The sequence below is a fragment of the Eulemur rufifrons genome, chromosome 4 (assembly GCF_041146395.1).
Source record: "Eulemur rufifrons isolate Redbay chromosome 4, OSU_ERuf_1, whole genome shotgun sequence".
Lineage (NCBI taxonomy): Eukaryota > Metazoa > Chordata > Mammalia > Primates > Lemuridae > Eulemur > Eulemur rufifrons.
Window position 1 is genome coordinate 51380538 of NC_090986.1, and position 21167 is coordinate 51401704.

The window sequence follows — 21167 nt, forward strand, 5'->3', positions numbered from 1 at the left end:
GTCCTGCAGAAGAAAATGTGAAAGCAGCCTCTCGCATGAGAGGCCTGGAGGCCCCAGAGGGAGGATCTGCAGTGACTTGACCTTAGCTTTGCTAGGTTTGGAAGCACATTATCTTAAAAAAGGCAATAAATGTAACCTAAACACCCCATAATATTCTAGAAAAAAATTTAAAAATTGGATTCCATTATATTAGCAAAGAATAGAAGTGTGAAAATATAATAGCATTTTTTATGGACTTAGAACTAAGGTTTGCAAGTTGCTTTTACCCTGCTAGTCTCCTAATTTCTGCAGCATCTGAGAGTGATCCTGTCTGTTGGATGACCATCTTTAGTGGGATTTAGTAGAACGTGGTAGTCAGAAGACCTGAGATTCAAACACTACCCTTCCTAACCTTGGTCAAGCTGCTATCTTTAAGCCTTTTTGTTCATCGACCAAATGAACATAGAGCAGTCAACTTTGTTAAGCTCACAGAATTTTTGAGAGGATCAAATGAGATGGCAGACCAGAAGCAGCCTGCACAATGTCTCTCTTGTGGATAGGATTGAAAATGGTGAAGAGATGCTCATGTTGTCAGTGAGAACACTGAGAATCCACAGAGAAGAGCTGAGAGTAAAAGGAAGAAGATAGCAGGGCTGGAGGTAATTAGGAAAGGTGCCTACATGTGGGAGAGGGAGAGAAGAGAAAAGCCTAGACTCCACGCTTCCCCTGAGGAAACCTCAACAGGAGTGGCAGAAGAGTCCCTCCACCCCCGCAGTCCTGCAGACTGATAAGGAGATCTGACTGGAGGCTATGCACTTGGGGGCTGTGGCTGATGTCATTTTAACATCCCAACCCCAGAAGCTACTTCTGCTGAGGGGTCAGATCTTTGACTGCAGCCTCCTCCTTACCCCAGCCAGGTGGGGAGGGAGCAGGGAATCCTGGCACTCGTGTGCCCCATGACAGGTACCATGGACTCCCCCCACTGCCACTGCTGCCAGAGGCTCTGGGCAGACCAGGAGACTCAAGGCCTGACACAAATTGCTGTAGCTTGGGCAATCTTGTTCAACCATAGTTCCCATGGGACCCAGGCAGAGCACATGCCCATGGCCCTCAGTATTCCCTACCCACTCCCAGGACTGCTGCCAATGCCACCAATGCCTGAGAGACTCTGAGTAGGATAAAAGCTAAAGCAGCCACAACCTTTGAATCTGGGCAATCTGCATGCCACAGACCTGCACCGTCTAGCACAGGCACCCAGTGTGCTGTGCCCTACATGCACCCTGCCCTGCCTGCACACCCCAGTCCAGAGCTGCTCCACCCCATGTGTATGAGTGCACACCACACAGGCCTGCTCCATCCGGAGTAGGTGCCCTGCCCCATGGGTCCACACTGTCCAGTAGTCCTGCTCCATCCCACACATGAGTTGTGGCCCACTCCACACTAAGGGCTACTCTGTTCCATACCCTGTGGACCTGCTGGCCCACTACATCTCAAGCACCAGCTATGCCCTTTGCAGCACCCTAAGTGGACCTCACCCAGCCCATGTGCCTGGCACCTTGGCTGCCCAGACCTGCACATATGCACACCATGCTCAGCGAACCTCTCCATCCCCTGTTCACACCCCATCCTCCTGGCCAGCTCCGCCTCATGTGCACACCTAACACCAAGGGCCAGCCCTTTAATAGTGGCCTGGTGACAAATGCAGTGGAATGGTGGAGAGGCAGCAGAGCAGCCCCTCTTGTGCCTGGTCAAGCTTCTGGAGTAGGATCTAAGCACACTACCCAGGGACCCATCCCTATCTACACCATGCACAGAGGTCTGAGAGAAAAGCAGGTGTACCATATCTGCTCTCTCTTTTGAGGTAAGACAAGTGGCTCCAGATAAGAAGGCACCAACATAAAAACGCCAGCAACATGAGAAAAGCAGGCTTTCTCACCATCCCCAAAGAATCAAAATAGGTCTTATGTAATGAGCTTCAACCAAAAGGAAATGGTTCAAATGACAGATATGGAATTCAAATTATGAATGGCAAGTAAGATGAATGAAATTGAGGAGATGGTAGAAAACCCTTTCAAAGAAATAAAAAAAATAATTTAGGACATGAATGAAAAATTCACTGAAGAGATAGATACCATTATAAAAGAGATAATAGAACTTAAAGTGAAAGAGTCACTTAGGGTAATGCAAAAATACATCAGAAAGCTTTGACAACATACTAAACCATGTAGAAGAAGAATTTTAGAGCTTGAAGACAAGGATTTTGAAGTAAATCAGTGAGGAAAAAAGTGCAGAAAAAAAAAAAGAAGAATGAACAATCAGGGAAATATGGGATTATGCAAAGCAAGCTAATATAAGAATTATACGTATCCCTGAGGAAGAAGAAGAAAAAACAACAAGCATGGAAAACCTATTTGAGAGAATAATAGAGAAAAAAATTCTCTGATATTGCTAGAGGTTTAGCTATCCAGATACGAAATGGCCAACAGACATCTGCAAGAGTCATAGCAGATAGGACAGAACCAAGACAAATAGTCATCAGCCTGATCAAATTCAAAGTGAAAGAGAAAATCCTACAAGCTGTGAGATGAAAGCAGCAAGTTACTTAAAAAGGAAAACACATCAGACTAACAGCAGACCTCTCAGCAGAAACATTTCAAGCTAGAAGGGATTGGGGTCCCGTATTTATTCTTCTTAAACAGAATAACTGCAATCCAGGAATTTTGTATCCTTCACATCTAAGTTTTATAAATGAAGGAGAAATAAAGTCTTTCCCAGACAAGCAAACACTAAGGGAATTTGTCACCACTAGATCTGATGACCCACAGGAGATGTTTCGAAGTGTACTACACACGAGAAAGAATTTGAATTTTATTTTGAAAGACCTTTGAAGAATTGACAGTTTTGAGTAAGGAATCATACTATATGATTGCATTGTCCATGGGTGCATAGGGTATAGAAAGTATAGAGAGTGAGTAGGCAGAGTGTCAATGACATATGAAGATGGATTTGAAGTATACTGTTAACAGTGGAGTTGCAAAAACTGGTCAAATTTGCAATCTTTTGAAAGTAAAAAGGACTTGGTGATATTTGGATAGAAGTTATAAAGGAAGTAGAAGAATCAAGAGTGATCCCTAGATTTAGGGAGAAATAGATGGGTGAGTTTTCATGCTGTTTATTGAGCTAAGAATGCATAGTCGAGGAAAGGGTTTAGAAAAGAATGAGAGCTTTATTTTGGACATATTGAGACGCCTCATAGATATCTAAGCAGTTAGATGGGCAGAACCTGTATATAGAGGAGTTACACAATGACAAATTTTTATAAATCCATGAATGTGGATGAAATGGACAAGTACAGAGTCAGGGAAGAAAAAACTCCTAGGGATTTCTTTTATTTAGCATTTGGAAGATAAGCAATGAACTGATAACTTAGATGCAGAGAAAACAAGAGTAGTAGTATACTAGAATCCAGTGTTTCTATAATGAAGTTTCTTTATTAATGTATTATAGATTTTTATAATTGGGCTTTCTATATTAAGCAAATATTAAATTATTTCAGTATATTCATAAGGAGAATAAACAGTAATATCCATGATAGCAGTAAATAGTAAGTGTAACATAACAGTGTTAATCTAAAGGCAGAATTATATATATGAATTGTATAGCACATTGTAATTTTCTAAAAGTCTTTTAATATTTATTGTATCATTAGATTTCTCAACAACCTTAGGGTAAAGCAATTAATATCTTAATTTTACCCATGAGAAATTTAATGTTCATAAAGATGAAGTGCCTTGTCTGGATCAGAATAATAAATCAATAGAGTTCTTCCTTAGGTAATAGATAAATTGAATCCCTTATGCAAGTTTAAAATAATGTTTTTACATGATATACTTTTTAAATGCTGTTTCTTTGAGACCAAGATACCACAAAACAAGAAACATTCTATACCTGTACAACATAAAGGGAAATGGAAAATTTTTAAAAGTTGTTTACTTAATTTGGGTAATATCACCCAGCATTTCCTAAAACATATTCTTTTTAAAAATAAACTTAAACTTTTAGAACAGTTAGAGTTACAGAACAATAGCAAAGATAGTAAAGAAAGTTTCTATGCCCTGGTACCCATTTTCCTCTATTATTAACATTTTAGAATAGTATTATATGTTTTATGCAATTACAGAGCAAATATTTTTACATTATGTTAAAATAAAGTCTATGTTTTATTTAGGTTTCCTTAGTTTTTAGCCAATGTTCATTTTCTAATATAGAATCTTATCTAGGGTACTACCTGGACCATTAACATGTCTTCGTAGGTACATCTTGTATATTTCGTCCACCAGTACTATAATCAGCCATTTTCCAAGAAGCTTATTTTCCTTTTACAGGAAAATTATTAATTGGATCAGACTACCCTCCTCCCATTGCTTATCTGTAATCTTCCTCTCCAACAGGGAGATATCTGTCTCCCACCACCCACCATCAATTTATGCCACTGTTTTTTTCTTATTTTACATTAATTTTATGTAAGACTTCAAAAAATGTTACTGATAAAGAAAACTATCATTTTCTGAAATAAAACATCAAGAATGGATACAATCATTTTAAGGATAAGGTGGATAAACCAGATTATGATATTAAGTATGTAGGCTGTAATTTCAAATATTTGAATGCACACTCATACTCATACTTTGGGATTCAGTTTCCATTTGCATCTAAGAGTATGCAAAGTTTTATCATATACTGTTATTTCAACAGTACACATATTAACTTAATCTCTTTCATACATAGTGGACTATATAGTATTTTTTTTACTTTGGATATAATTTCTTGTTATATAAAACTATTTGCAAGTATTAATAACAACCAAAGATAGATAACCACAAATTAAGTCCATTTTCTTGAAAATTTGAATTTGAATTCACAAATACTTTGGTCACAATGACACATATCCTGTATACAACATGTTTAGGATTATATTTCATTTCTATCAGTAATTCAAATTTCTGTGGAGGCCAGTTGAGGTGGCTCACGCCTGTAATCCTAGCACTTTGAGAGGACAAGGAGGGAGGATCACTTGAGGTCAGGAGTTCGAGATCAGCCTGAACACCAGCGAGACCCCATCTCTACTAAAAATAGAAAAAATTAACTGAGCATGGTGGTGTGCACCTATAGTCCTGGTTACTACAGAAGGCGGAGGTAGGAGGATCGCTTGAGCCCATAGTTTGAGGTTTCTGTGAGGTAGGGTGACGCCAAGGCACTGTAGCCCGAGCGAAAGAGTGAGAGTGTCTCAAAAAAAAAAAAAAATTCTGTAGAAATTTAAAGATATGTAGGGACATTTTCCCACATGTTCCTCTGTTGATTTGCAGTAAAGTGTTTACTTGTCAAATGTATAAGGACTGAACATGTTCAAATTTGATATTATGCTACTGATATAAGTATTTTCTTCTTATGAAATAATAAAAATAATTGACAAGATAGTTTGACATAAGAACGCATGAACAAAGAAACTAACCAGATAACAAACATTTACTTTCTCTTATGCTTTGAAAGTTGTTTAAGATTTGACAGATGTGACGGTCATGAAAAATGCAGTGTACAAAATTCTAAGTAATAGCTTTAGAAAGTAGCTTCCACACATCCTTTCAAATGAATACTTGTTTACCTCATGGTTTGTTATATCCAAGTTTCTCTTATATATTTTTGACATTTACTGTCATTTTTTATCTAATTCTTTTCATGTGTCATATTTTATTGTAGTTGTAAAAATTCACTCTTGCATTGATGTTTATGCAATAAAAAGTATTTCATGGTTCAGGGTAAAAAAAAAGCCCATGCTAATTCTATTTAAGTCCAATTTCTGAAAAAATAATATGTGAAAAAAACCCACTCTTTTCTATTTTGTGGAAATCATATGAAATACAGGTGGACAATTGACTTAGAGTTCCATCACAATTCCACCAATGAACAATGTGATTTATGCAATGCATTCAAGAAAAGAAATGTTCAGCCCCAAAAAGGCTAGAATTAATGATTTTTCAACAGTATTCAGAGGTGTATATAGCAAATAAAATGTGTATATATATACACACACAACTAGTATATGTCCTCCATTTAAAAATTGATGTTCTTAATAATTACTGTAGAACTTTTATTATCCCAGAGGAACTATTAGCTGACACAAGTTTTCTGGTAAGATTGATAACATTTGTGAGATGCATTTCTGGACGTTATTAACACTTCTAAAGGGAAAGTATCATCACATTGCTTTCAAGAATAGCTCAGTCGTTTGTCTTTCTTTGCCTACACAATTCCCCCAAAATTATTTCCCTTATAAAAAAAAACAATTAGTTGAAAGCAATTTAGAAAAAAGTGTCAATTGCTTAAATATCCCACTGGTAAAAATTATGGCTTTGGGACAAGCATTTACAAATATATGCAGTAAGGATGAAAAAGCAATGTTTGTAAGAAACAATTCAGAAACATTTTAAGTTAACGATCATTCTGGATTGAATTCCAACCTAAATCACACTCCATTCAGGGTACAAAAACTACATAATAAAGAGAATTTAATATAAAAGATTGTTAGGTAGGCATTGACTATATTTAAAAGACAAAAAGAAAACACTAAGATGTTATGGAATTATCAACTGAAAGAAGCTGATACTCCTTCTGGAACTAGGGGAGCAAACCGACTTTATTTGAAATTATTAAAAGTTGTAAGACTGAAGAAAGGCCAGTGGAGACTGACATTCAGACATCAAGTAGGGGAAGCTTCTCAGCTGATGCTCTTGTCTTTGAGTACAAAGAAGGAGACAAGAGAATTCAGACCTCTGAGAGAAACACTGGCCAGCTGAGAATGGTTTTGATGGGAAGGCAAAAGGAGCTGCTTCTTGGAGTACTGGAAAAACTAAAAAGTGGATTCAAGTTTTGTTATTAAGATATAATATCACTGTTACAAGAAAGAATTGCTAGGGTGGTGTGCATAGGAGCAGGAAACAAGATGCTACACAGGAACAAGAAAAAAATGGAAGGAGTAGGTCCTTCTTCCTCCTCCAGCCTTCTAGTTTTTCTCTATGAGTAGTATTGGCTAAATTTTATAAAGTGACAGTTGTCTCAGCAGAAATGTGGATTGCAGTACTTTAGCCCTAACAGCCCAAACTAGCCTTTAGAGGGGCAGCTTTGATGATGACAGACAATAAATAAATAACTGGCAAAGTCCACCCCTTTGGTTACTAAGGATATGCACACACTTATACATATACTTTAACATGCTTACAAAAACAAAAACAACCTTAATCTTCCACTAACAATATGTGCAAATATCTTTTATATTAATGGTCAACAAAAAAAAATTTCTATAAAGAGCCAGGTAGTAAATACCAATAATCCTGGAGAATAGTGTCATTTAAAGGAATCAACACTGTTCTTTGCTATTGACTGACTTGGAACTCATCAAAAATAAAGCCTTAGTGAAGGGAAGTCCAAATGGTTAACACAATGCATGCCCACTGTATCCTGTCCACTATGGTTCACTGAATAAACTATGAAATCAGTCATCCCATAAAACATGCCACTTTTCCACCTGATTTTTAAAGACTCCTCTCCCATGGATGCCCTTATGTTGGCATTTACATGAGACTCAAATATCTTCATACTCTGTGTCCATTATCAGAGGTACATCCACATAGAGATTTTTGCATAATTCTTTGTCTTCGATCTCCCCATATAATTTTTTCCAAATCCTTGACAACTGATGGGATTTTGATGAATCCCTGGAGAAGTGAAGCAGCTCGGAACTTTAAAAAACTAACGCCTGGATTCCACCCCAGAAATCCTTAGTTAACTGGTCTGGGGCGCCACTTGTGCTGGGAGGGTTTTTTAATCTGGAGTGGAGTTTGATAACTGTTGTTTATCAAGGGACAGTCACTCGGTCCCTCAGCTCCTCTTTCCAAAGCTAAACGAAGCTAAGATGTTCAAAATAAAGTTGATCCTCATTGTTCAAAAATAAAAAATAAATAAAATAAATTGTGTGTTGTTTTTGAACATCTCTTGACCAAAATAAAGGAAAAATCAAAATCCACTGCTAAAATTCTATCCACTATAAGAATTTTCTTCACTAATGCTCTTGAGGGTTATTGCCTGCCTCATGAATGAGGCTGCAATGCTGCAGCTGTCCACTTCCGGGTTGTACTCACCTATATTACAGGTAGAATCAGTTGTAAGATAGCCAAAAGTTAGTTTTGTTGTTGTTGTTCTTTTTATTTTTCCTTTGCATTCAACTGGACATCAATAACTCTTCATGATGCCACAGTGTGGATTAAAGTAAAGCAACAGGTGTAGCTGTCAAGGGAATCTAAGCAACTTTCTTTTGTAATTTATTGTGCCTTCAAGGCCTTTTATAGGATGATTGTTTATATATAATTTCTTTTTGATGATAATTTGTTACTGCACATGTTTAAAATTATTGCTTGGTGGGTCAAATATTATCCGGTTAATAATGACACCTCAGGTTTCTTGATGAAATAATAGGTCATTTTTAGTATTCATCTCTCCCAAGATTCAGTAGCAAGCCGGAGGTTGTTTCTCAAAAGGAAAAGAGTTATTTGAAGAAGTTGGCATGAGTTTTTCTAAAATCATAGAGAACTACACTACAATTACCTCATTGTTATTTTCCAGAGGCTCGATTTGCTACAGACACTTCAAGTATTGTTACAGTGGAAAGTCAAAACAGTTTGCACTGCAGACTTGACTTACTGCACACTTGCTTTGCTTTGTTGTTCTGTTTCCCCCTCTATCCTTGAAAGCTTAAGATTTACTTGCCAAATAGTCCACAGTGGTACATGTATATGTAATACATATTGCTTCTTAATCCAAAAAGACTTAGCAAGCAGCGAGCCTCTATTTTACTGGTAGTTGGTGCAAGATGTGGCACCTTATCTTTTATTATGGAGATGATACACATGCTTGAGACAATTAGACCCCTGGTACTTTACTGGAGTTATGAATTATAAAAAACTGGCACAGAATTATTTTTAGTTTGGTGAGGTAGGGTTAAATATGTTTCCATTACTCAGAATGCAAACCAGATCAACCTTACTTTTTTTATTTTCCTCTAGTAGACTGAGATTTGGAAAACTGCATGTCTAAAAATCAATTATGATATAATTAAGAAAGTCAAGTTATTATATATTTTTGTGGCATAAAAATTACATATTACATAAACTAAGAACATTATCTTTTTTTAAAATTAAATTAAGACTATTTCTTTAAATTTAGTTCTTTTGTACACTTTGTATAGTCACTTTTACTTTAAAGTATCATAGGGACTCTACATGTTCCTTGATTTATATGGTTTCACGTGTAAAAATAATGTATTTATATAATGAAAATGTCTCAAAATTCCTTTTGTTCTTGAGCTTACACTATTTATTTATAAAAGAAATTAATGATCTCTAGAAATCTACTATTTTGGGGGGAAATGGCCACAAATAAAATAATTAGAAAAGACCATTTCATATGTGCACACCCTTTTATTTTCCTATATAACACTACGATTTTTGTTTACAAAACACTACCTTCAGCCAGCAGTGAAAACCATTAACTAATTGATAATTTTTTCAACTCCTCTCAAACACAAACCTAGTTTATGAATCCATTTTATTTTATGTGAGTAACTAACTGGCTATTTTGGCAACATATCTCTATTATTTATTTTCCACAACTGACATATGTGGAATATAGTATCTGCTTAGTACTTATTTAGCTGCATGGATGAGTGAAAAGTACTTGCTCTTTATAGGACTGTTCATTAAGAATAATTTATAATAGCCCAGAAAAAATAAGGTAGAAAACAACAAAGATACAATAATAGTTATTAAAGTAAATTTTAAAACAAAGAAGATAAAAATAAGTCTGTTAAAGGAAGCTTGAAATTCCTGGAGTAAGTATTAATATGTTTTTTTTTTTAGGAGCATTGCATAAATCTATGGTAGAATTAACTAACATATAAAAAAAAAATACAAACCCTCCACAAAAGTGAGAGTTGAAAGATTATGGCATATCCTCACAAACCCTGGATATGGTGGTAAGGAAAGCCTCTGAGAACACAGATTTCCTTCACTCATTACTTTATAATAACACCCATGGAGGGCTGTGTGTGGCTGTCATGGATCCCCGGGACTTGATGATAAATTAACTTTAGTATTACTGGACGATGTTTCACTTTCCTAGAGTAAGTGTTGGCAAACTTACCAGAGGCCAAGGTATTAAATATTTTAGACATTCTGGGCTATAAGGTTCTTTTGTGACTATTCAGCTTTGCTTTTAGAACACACAAGCAGCTATAGATAATACATAAGTGAATGTGTGACAATGTTCTGATAAAGCTTCATTTACAAAAACAAGTGACTGACCAGATTTGGCCCATTGGGCTACAGTTTCCTAAGGCTTGTCTGAGATGATCTACTGGATAGTCAGTCATGAGTGGAATTTTTACAGCTCAGAATAGTTCTGAATTTCTCAATTATGTATTTAACAAATGTATCTTCAACATAAAATATATAAGCATTAAAAATTAAAAAAAATACGTGCAGTTATATGCTGTCTTTATGGTGAAATCAGGTATTATAAAAGAAATAATATTACATATCTCTTTATATAGACATCATCATTTGTGATCACCTCTGGTTTCTCCAGAATAATTTAATAACATTTTTATTCATCTATTACATTCACCCTGCATTGATCTACAAAACCACTAAAGGTAGTTTCATTTATATTTTTAAGATGGGCACATTGAATAATGCTTAAAATCCTGAAATTTGAAAGCTATAAGATATAGATTCAAGTGGCTGTTTTGTCTCATACAAGCTGTGTGACTTTAGTCAAATTATTTAAATGTTTTAAGACCTATAATCCCTATAATGGGGATTATAGCAAGACCTAGGCTGTAGGACTGCATGAGAAGTCAATGAAATAATCTATGTGTGAAATGTGAATCACTGTACCAGGCTCATGGTAAATAGTACATAGTAACCACTGTACTTAAAGTCTGTTAAAGGAAGCTAGAAAAATATTTTTAAAGGAGTAAGTTTCTGCTTTTGTTTTTATAGTGAGATTGTTTGGAGAAATGATCTAGGAGATGGAAAGGTTACTTTCTTTTTCTTCTTTATCTCTCAATTGTCAGGCAATTTCAAGAATGTGCCATATAGTTTATTCTCAAATACTTGGAGAAAGGCAGGCTCATATAACTTGAATATAAATTTTATCTTTGTCACAGCCTTAATACAGCCTCCCTTATAGTTATACCAAGAAAGCACTATTTCTAATTTCTTATTGAATTTAATAATTACACGGTCTTAATAAGCCAGTCCCATTAAAAATACAAAGTATCATACACTTGATTTAACACACTAACATATATAGCTTCTCTTCTAAGCTTTCAAACTCACCTATACATATTCCTGCAATCCATGCTTTGCAATTTTACATATACTGGTTGATTTGTGCAAATCCCTTCTATATCCTGTAATATAGAGATTTGTGTGAATAATTCCATTTCCTGTTTTTCCTCCTGCCACCTGGGTTATTGTTATCTAGTTGTTAGGTAAACTTTATTTTCTTCTTTTTTCAAGAAGATTACTGAGTCAGATATGTTATAAAAATCATTCCTACACATTTATTACTGCTTTTTTTTCTCCTTTGTGCTTTTTTCAATGACAAATCTACAGACAATTCTTTTATTATTTTTTCTCTTGGAGCCAAAACCATATATAAAAACATCATCCTATATAATTTTGTAAGCCTTTATATATTTATTTATTTTTCATTTTGGAAAGCAAGGGTTTATGTTGATTAGAAATATTATGTAACAGAAATCTCAAATCAAAGGTCAGTCTGGGAACACACTCTAAATTCATATGTCTCTAATTAGGATTAAAAATTAGAAGGTCATTCCAAGCGAAGATCATGACAAACTATCTGGGAAAAACAATATCTCCTTTCTCCTTAACCAAGAATTAGAAAGCTTAAACTTCTGGTGACAAAAATCTAAACTCTTAAAACTTGTTATCTAAATAGAACTTACTCTGAGATAAAAACTTAAATCTAACAAATTTCATCTGACCAAAAGTTGAGGACAGAAAAGGACAATTTTGCATATAACTGTGTTCACTGCTCATATTTTTGCCCAGGTTATGTATAAAGAGTTTACTAAATTGTTGTAAAAAGTCTGCAGAGAAAGAGTTTAATATCACAAGGCTCCATTTGAGGAGATGGAGAAATTCATCAAATCCAAGTCCCAGAGAATTTGGGGGCTATGGTATTTAAAGGTAGTGTGGTAAAGAAAGAGCTAGAGAATTGGGTCTGCTGCTTGGATGGGGTTGAACTGAATACAGTTGGCAAATAGACATTGTCTTTTTGATTGAGACAATTTCTGGGTAGAGCGTCACAAGACCTGTTGAGTCAGTTCCCTCACATATGGCCATTGGTCCAGTTGACATAAGTTGGTCCCCTAAATGCAGAATCTGAAAGATATCTCAAAGAACAGTCTTAGGTTTTACAATAGTGATATTATTAATATCTATAGAAGCAAATGGAGTAGTCACAAATCTTGTATCAGTCAAGGATACGTGCCTCTTAGGCAGCAAGCATTTATAGGAAGACAAGCTAGAAAACAATGGTTGCTTAAATTTTAGCTATGTTTATCCTTCTGTAGATATCAGACTTTTACCACAGTTCTTTCCTTATGGCCTTAAATTACCTTAATACAGATGGTTTCACTATGTAGTTGACTGCATTTGTTGTGTAGGCTTGAAAGGCTTATCGTTACTTCTGTCTCCATGTCGCTGGTCAAAACAAGTCACATGGGATGTCAGGGTGTGGATTCTGAGTATTGTGAGGAATTAAGCCAATAATTAAGCTCATGATATGTCAAAATTGATAGAAGCATCCACACAATTATGTCCTTAGTAAGGAAAAATATGGTTTCTGTGGCTAGTATTCCTGAAGAAAAACTGGACGCTAGAACTCATACAGGTTGTGAATACAGGCCATTGTGAAAAAATTTACAATAAAATATCTAGATTTTTTTTATAAGTGATAATGTCAAAAACTAAGATGTAAAATTATATATACTATTCTATATATGAAATTATAAATATATTTAACTTTTCTTCATATTTATATTATAGAAATATATATTTATTTTTAATGTTACTATAATGCTACATTGACCTCAGACTGACATGACCTATAGATTCTTGGAATGTGTGTGTGTGTGTGTGTGTGTGTGTGTGTGTGGATATGTTGTTGGTTTGCTAACTACTGTACCTCAGGTCTTAGAATTGTGCCTGAACTATAGTTGGCCATAGTTGGCACTCAAGAAATATTTACTGAGTGATATATTTATGAACTTAATATACTTTTATTTGTATAAGGACCCAAAACATCTTCAAATATATCACTTTATATGTTACAACAGATAATATGTCATCAGGTTTTCCAGCACATTGTCCCTTAACTATGCCTAGTGTTTTCAAAACCCACAGGCCTACTTTAGTTATAGATCATATTTTCTCATTTCCACTACTGCAAATCTTTCTATTTTACCTTCCTTTAATATATGCTCTATCTAAATAAAGTAGTATCAATCATTTTTATACTATTAATCGAGATCATAAATTTTTCTTATCCACAAATTACATCTGTATATCTATGTGTATGTGTATCTATTATCTCTTTTTATCTATTAATTCATCATCATTTCCAATTTACTACTTCCAGTATAATTATTTTACAAAATTACTAATGCCAGTTACTGATGCCCACATACATCTGTTCCTTTTTAAATTAGGTTAACTTTTTCCAGATCATCTTGACTATTTTTTAAAATTACAACAACTTAGCAATGGGAGAAGCACTGTAAAAATATATATTATATTTATGTTACATAGTACGTCCTGTAGTACAACTGGTATACAGCTGGAAGCCTCAGGATATCTGCTGTTGAAAGAATGTAGCATTTTGAAAGCAAAATCTTAATCTATTTGTACTCAGGAGACACTTGTAATTAGTCCAAAAATAACAGTTAAGACATTATAATTGATCTTCAGTGCTTTGGGACTTACAACATTTGGCTATTATATGTAATGTTGGGTTTGGAACTTGAAGCATAAAATAATGGGAAGATAAACAGTGAAACATAGGGAGGAAACCTAATTTGTGAGATAAATAAAATTTCTTTAGAATTGTAAGATCAAGTAAAAACCAAAAATGCATAAATTGATGATACATCATTATATCTGATTCACATATAAAAGTTAAAACACATTTAAAAATGTTCAGACAAAAATAGTAAACTTTCTTACACAGACTAGTGGACATCATGAGAACAAGAAACTTTTCATATCAATTGTGAGTTTTAAATTATTTTTAACATTTAGGGATACATAATAGTTATGCATATTTATAATATACAGGTAATATTTTAAAATAAGTATATAATGTGTTATAATCAAATTTTGGTAACTTAGGTATCCATCACTTCCAACGTTTATCATTACTTTATGTTGGGAACATGCCATATCCACTCTTCTAGTTATTGTGAAATATACAAAAAAGTATTGTTAACCATAGCTGCCCTATTGTGCTACTGAATGCTAGATCTTATTCCTTCTATCTCACTGTATTTTTGTACCTATTAAGCAACTTCTCTTTATTCTCCATCCCCCCTACCCTTCCCAACCTCTGATAACCACTATTCTATTCACTACCTCCATGACATCAACTTTTTTAGCTCCCACATATCTCTGAGAGCATGCAACATTTGTCTTTCTGTGCCTAGCTTATTTCATTCAACATAATGTCCCCCCATTCCATCCATGTTATTGCAAATGACAGGATTTCATTCTTTTTTAGGACTAAAGAATATTCCATTGTGTGTGTGTGTGTGTGTGTGTGTGTGTGATATACACTGCATTTTCTTTATCCATTCCACCATTGATGGGAACTTAAGTTGATTCCATATCTTGGCCATTGTGAATAGTTCTGCATAAACATAGAAGTGTAGATATCTCTACAATATACATATTCCCTTTCTTTTGGATACGTACCCAGCAGTGGGATTGCTGGATCATATGGTAGTTTTATTTTTAGTTTTTTGAGAAATCTCCATACTATTTACCATAGTGGGTATACCAATTTACATTCCTGCCAACAATGTGTGAATGTTCCCCTTTTTCCACATTCTTGCCAGGACTTTTTATTTTCTATCTTTTTCATAAATACCATTTTAACTGTGATAGGATAATATCTCATTGTGTTTTTGATTTGAATTTCTCTGATGATCAGTGATATTGAACAGTTTTTAATATACGTAATGACTATTTGTATACCTTCTTTTGAGAAATGTCCATTCAAGTCTTTTACACACTTTTAAATCAGATTATTTGGGGTTTCTTTGCTAGTGACTTGTTTGGGTTCCTTACATATTCTTATTATTAATCCCATGTCAGTTGAACAGTTTGCAAACACATTTTCCCTACAACTTTAAGCATCTCTTCACTTTGTTGATTGTTTCCTTTGCTGTGGAGAATCTTTTTAGTTTGATGGTACCCTGTTTGTCAATTTTTACTGTGGTTTCCTGTGCTGTTGAGGTCTCACTAAAGAAATTCTTGCCAAGACCAATGTTCTGAAGCATTTCTCCAAGGTTTTCTCCTAGTAGTTTCATGGTTTCATGTTTTACATTTAAATATTTAGTCCATTTTGGTTTGATTTTTGTATATGGAGATAGTTAGGGGTCCAGTTTCATTTTTTAATATGGGCATCCAGTTTTCTTGGCACTGTTTATTGAAGAGATTGTCGTTTCTTTAATGTAGGTTCTTGGTGCCTTTGTCAAAAATTAGTTGACTGTAAATGTGTGGATTTATTTCTGGGTTCTTCATTCTGTTGCATTGGTCTTTATATATGTTTTTATGCCAGTACCATGCTGTTTTGGTTATTACAGCTTTGTAGTATAATTTGAAGTCTGGTAATTTGATGCCTCCAGCTCTGTTCTTTTGCTGGGTGGTCTAACATATGCAAATCAATACACATTATGCATTACATTAATAGAATTGAGGATAAAATATACAATCATTTATAGATGCTGAAAATATTCAATAAAATTCAATATCCCTTTATGATAAAACCACTTAGCAAACTGGGTGTAGAATAAGGATACTTCAAAATAATGAAGTCCATGTATGACAAACCCACAGCTAACATCATATTGAATATGAAAAAATTGAAAGCCTTTTCTGTAAGATCTGGAACAAGGATGCCTGCTTTCATCAATTTTATTCAACATAGTACTGGACTCCTAGCCAGATCAATTAGACAAGAGAAAGAAATAAGAACATCCAAATTGGAAAGGAAGAAGTTAAATTGTCCTTGTTTGCAGATGATATGATCTTTCTTATATTTAGGAAAACCTAAAGACTTCACCAAAAAAATAAAAAAAAAAAAGAAGAAAAAAAAAGAAAAAACACACCACTATTAGAACTAATAAAAAAATTCAGTAAGGTTTCAGGATACAAAATATTAAACAAAAATTAATAGTGTTTCTATATGACAACAGTGAACAATCTGAAAAAAATATCAAGAACACAATTCTGTTTACAATAGCTATAAAAATAATAAAATACCTAGGAATAAACTTAAAAAAAGTGAAAGATCTCTATAGTGAAAAGTGTAAAACATTGATGAAAGAAATTTAAGAGGACACAACAAATTGGAAAGATATCCCATTTCCATTGATTGGAAGAATCAATATCGTTAAAATGATCATACTACTCAAAGTGATCTACAGAGTCAGTGAAATCCCTATCAAAATACCAATGAAATTCTTCACAAAAATTGAAAAAAAAATACTAAAATTCAGCTGGAATCACAAAGGACCCAGAATAGCCAAAGCCATCCTGAGCAATTTTTGAGGCCAACATTTCATGACTCCATTGATGATGATCAGAAGAGCTGCAGGCAACAGAAGCTTATGCTCTTTATCCTTGGGTTTCAGTTCTTGGTTCCATTGTTAAATGCTGTGAAATATATTGCCCCCCCTTATCTGCAAGGGTATACATCCACAAATTCTCAGGTTCATGAAACTACAGATATCACCAAACTCTATCTATGCTGTGTTTTCTTCTTATGAAGTTTAATTTAGAAATTAGGCAAAATAAAAGATTAACAATAATAATAATAAAATAGAACCATTATAAAAATACACTGTAAAAAAGTTTTGTGAATGTAGTCTCTTTCTCTCTCTCAAAATATCTTATTGTACTGGACTCACCTTTCTTCTTCTTGTGATCTGTCAATCTTATAACCAAGATGGCTACTAAGTGACTAAGGGATGGGTAGCGGATCCACTGGACAAATAGATGATTCATGTCCTGGGTGGGAAAGAGCGGGGATGGTGTGAGATTTCATCACATGATTCAGAATGAAGCACAGCTTAAAACTTATTAAGTGTTTATTTCTGGACTTTTCCATTTAATATTTTCTGACTATAGTTGATTGTGGGTAACTGAAACCACAGAAAGTGAAACCACAGATTAAAGAGGGAATCCTGTACAAAAACGTTATAATACAATAACTTAAGAAGAAGAGGAGAAAGCATTTATAATACCATAATCTAAGAAAGGGCGAAAAGCCCCTCACTTTTGATAGTTAGAAGTTGTGACTTGTTTTATCCTTTTATTTTATTCCAATGCCTATTCATCAAATTGTACTATATTGTATTTTATAGCAGTTTCTACATGTTAAAATATTTTACATTTTACATAAATGATATACAATGTTTTGCTAAAGATTCAACAAAGGCACAATACATAGAATGCATTACTAGTAAAGTGACAGAGCTAATGTGTAAAAAACATAAATTCAGTCCAAAAAAATTTCTATGTCCTTATAGAAAAAGAGGTTATCCTATTAGAATTATTAGGAGTTCCTTCCATTAGTATCATGTGATTTTAAGCATTTCTTTAAAATTTTTGACATAAATTGTTCTTTTAGATTAGCTAATGTTTTCCAAAAATAGAAAATTATGTTTTAAGAAAAGTATGCACACAGAAATAAATTTTCATTGGAAAGTGGTTAGAATTCTATGGCATTCTTATCCAGAAGCATTTCTTTCTGAGATTCAATGTCTAAGTGTCCTTGCTTAGAGTTTGTTGTTTCTGTTACAGTTGTCCTTCCTTCCTTCCTTCCTTCTTTCCTTCTTTCCTTCCTACTATTCTGTAATTATGTCAATGTGAAGAATCTCGTTTCTTCAAGATAGTCCATGCATATATACCCAAATGGAATAAAAATTGAGTAATTCTTCATAAGCTTTGTAGAATAAACATAGAGTAAATATAGATTTCAATATAATTTTGATGGTATATAAAATGGAATCTGTAATAGAATTTTTCTAGTAAATTAATTCATAATCCATTGATGCTATTATTTTCTATTATATAATTGGCTTAAATTCCTATTCCAGTGAAGAAACAAAATTATTCAAAATCACTTAATACCATGGAATTTCATCTACTCAGTTGTGTAGATTTTATTTTTATGAAAGAAATAAACATTTATCTAAAATAATATTTTCATGAGGTACCAAAACCATTATAATATGAAAAGAGTTAGATGAGACTTTGCTAATTTTAGAAAGAAAAAGCACATAATTCTATAACAAACATTTTTGAATACAGTAGATGTGAAAGCACATTGTTGATCATTTATATTGTTTTGCTGTTTACTCAACACCTTAGGGAAATTTATAAACAGTAAACTTTTGAAGAAATTGAATTTTCATAATGGGAACTTCCAATTAATTGATGTTTGACAAATGCTCTTACACCTTATTAAATATGACTTTAGTGAAATACATCAACAAAATGCATCTGTTGATGACATATGGGAGACATTGTCAGTACATTTTTATGAAAAGTACCGCCTCTGAAATTACTCATTTATTTCAATCTGTTATCCTCAAGCACTGTTGTGCCATCCCTTTGAAGAATTGTATTGATGTTATACAATTACAGAGATCCACGGACTAATGTTTGTTAAACACTCCAAGATTATTTGCCATAGGGAATTAAACAATGTAAAACAAAAAGTAAAGATCACTTCTAGACATCTTGGCAAGCTTATCCTTAGTCCTATACATTTTTGTCCTTCTCCTGGATTGCTCTGGAAGAGGTAAAACCTCATAAGAGTCACTAGGTTCAGAGTGTCCCAAGAGGAAAAAATGTGTAAATGCCTGTAAAAAATATTTCTGAGGGAGAAATAAATAGTTTTGAAGAAAGGGAGATTATCAACTTTTGATGTAAGACTAAAATGCAAAGTAGATATAGAAAAATATATTTAATTTGTTTTTAATTCAATTGCAGACTTGGATTGGAGCAATTAATTTTAAAAATACATATTTTTCACACAATTACAATACACTAAGTTCATGTAAGAAATAGGAGGTAAGGATAAGTTTAGAGGTTGAGTAGAAAACCTTGTAATTAGCTAGGTCATTTTGGTTGGCTTCTGAAGCCAATGTAAATCTAGTGAAACAATATAACTTAATCAGAAGAATACTATATAATATAACAGATTGGCATTTGGAGAGACAAATCTAGCAGCAATGTGCTGAATGTGTCGTGTGAGAGTAGTATTAGAGACTGAGAGAGCATTTTATAACTGTTGTATTAATACTATTAAAAAAGTACAGTCACCTAATGTAATAAAGAAAAAAAAGAAAAATTATTTATAGACATATTACAAAGAGGAATAATTTTATATTCAGTTTCAGTAAGGCAGAAAGAAGATATATAAGTGTTTTCTATAATTATGGCTTAGAGATTGGGTAGATGATATGAAACATTGAGATGGGGAACCTAGAAACAGGCGTACAACAGGTGAATGGTGAGTTAAATTTTGGACTGGTCGTGTCTGTGATATCTGTGGAAAATTCAAATGAACAGTATAATATTTGAGCTTTTAGCTTAATAAAGGAGAATGAGCTGGAAGCAATAGTTTAAAATTCACCAGTAATATTGGTAACTTATTTAATCTAACTATAAATAAGTTTTCCTGGGTACAAGTTATAAGATGAGAAGAAAATGGAACATGAGAAAACCATAGGCAATTGAAAATACATGGTCAATAGGAAAAGAAGAGGATCACACAACAGAAAATGAGAATGAACATTCAGAAAAAGGAAATGCATAGATTCAGAGAGAGGAGATGACTTTAAGAATGAGGAAATAGTCAACAATGTTATGTGCCATATAGTGTTCAGTTAAGACAAGAATTTAAAAATGTCAAATGGGATTAGCATAAAGGAAGCCTTTAGTGAGCTTCTTGAGCACAGCTTTACTACAGAAGTATAGGAAGAATCTGAAAAATAGTAAATTCTATGTAAAAGTGGAGTTCTCATAAAGTGACCATATAATTTACACTTCTGAGAGCAAAAAAGGACTGATTTATTATCATATGAACGATTAGATGATGATCACAGTGTTAAATTAGAAATTTCCCAAGCAAAATGGGATATATGGCCATCTCAAGAACAAAGTATTTATATAATGTGTAGCATTAGAACATCTCTCTATTCATTAAAACTTTCTGTATAATAAATAGAAGCTAACACTTATTTAGCACTTAATCATTGACTTTCTTCTAATAATTTAACATATAAACATTCATTCAGTCACCATCCTGAGTACTACTAAGAGCAGGTAGTATTAGTATCACATTCATTAGGGAGAGGGAATTAAGACAGGGATGGTTAAGTAAATTGCCTAAAATCACACAGCAAGTAAAAGTAAGGGTCAGGATTTGAACCCTAGCTCTCCAGTTATTTAGGGCATATTCTTAACAACTACACTGTGTTGTGTTTGGGCTCAGTTTGTTATTGTAATAGTGCACTCCAACATTATATTATGTTTGAGGTGTGTGTGAGTGTGAATAAGCGACACATTTTCTGAGACACTAAATAATATCAACTGTGAAGAACTGATATCGAATAAAGATTTGGATGACCAATGAATGACAGCAGAGTGCTGGAAATGAGATGAGGAGAAGAAAGTAAGTTGCTTAGACATATATTTTATGCACTTTAATAAAATGTTTTTGAAAAACACAGACCAATGTATACCCATTTATTTATT

The 21167-nt window shown here is 33.7% G+C and overlaps 1 pseudogene; it reads left to right on the forward strand.

Annotated features, from left to right (window-relative positions):
- The first annotated feature begins 1566 nt into the window (after window positions 1-1566).
- The window catches only part of LOC138382456 (cleavage and polyadenylation specificity factor subunit 6 pseudogene), a 152990-nt pseudogene continuing 133389 nt past the window's right edge, over window positions 1567-21167 (forward strand).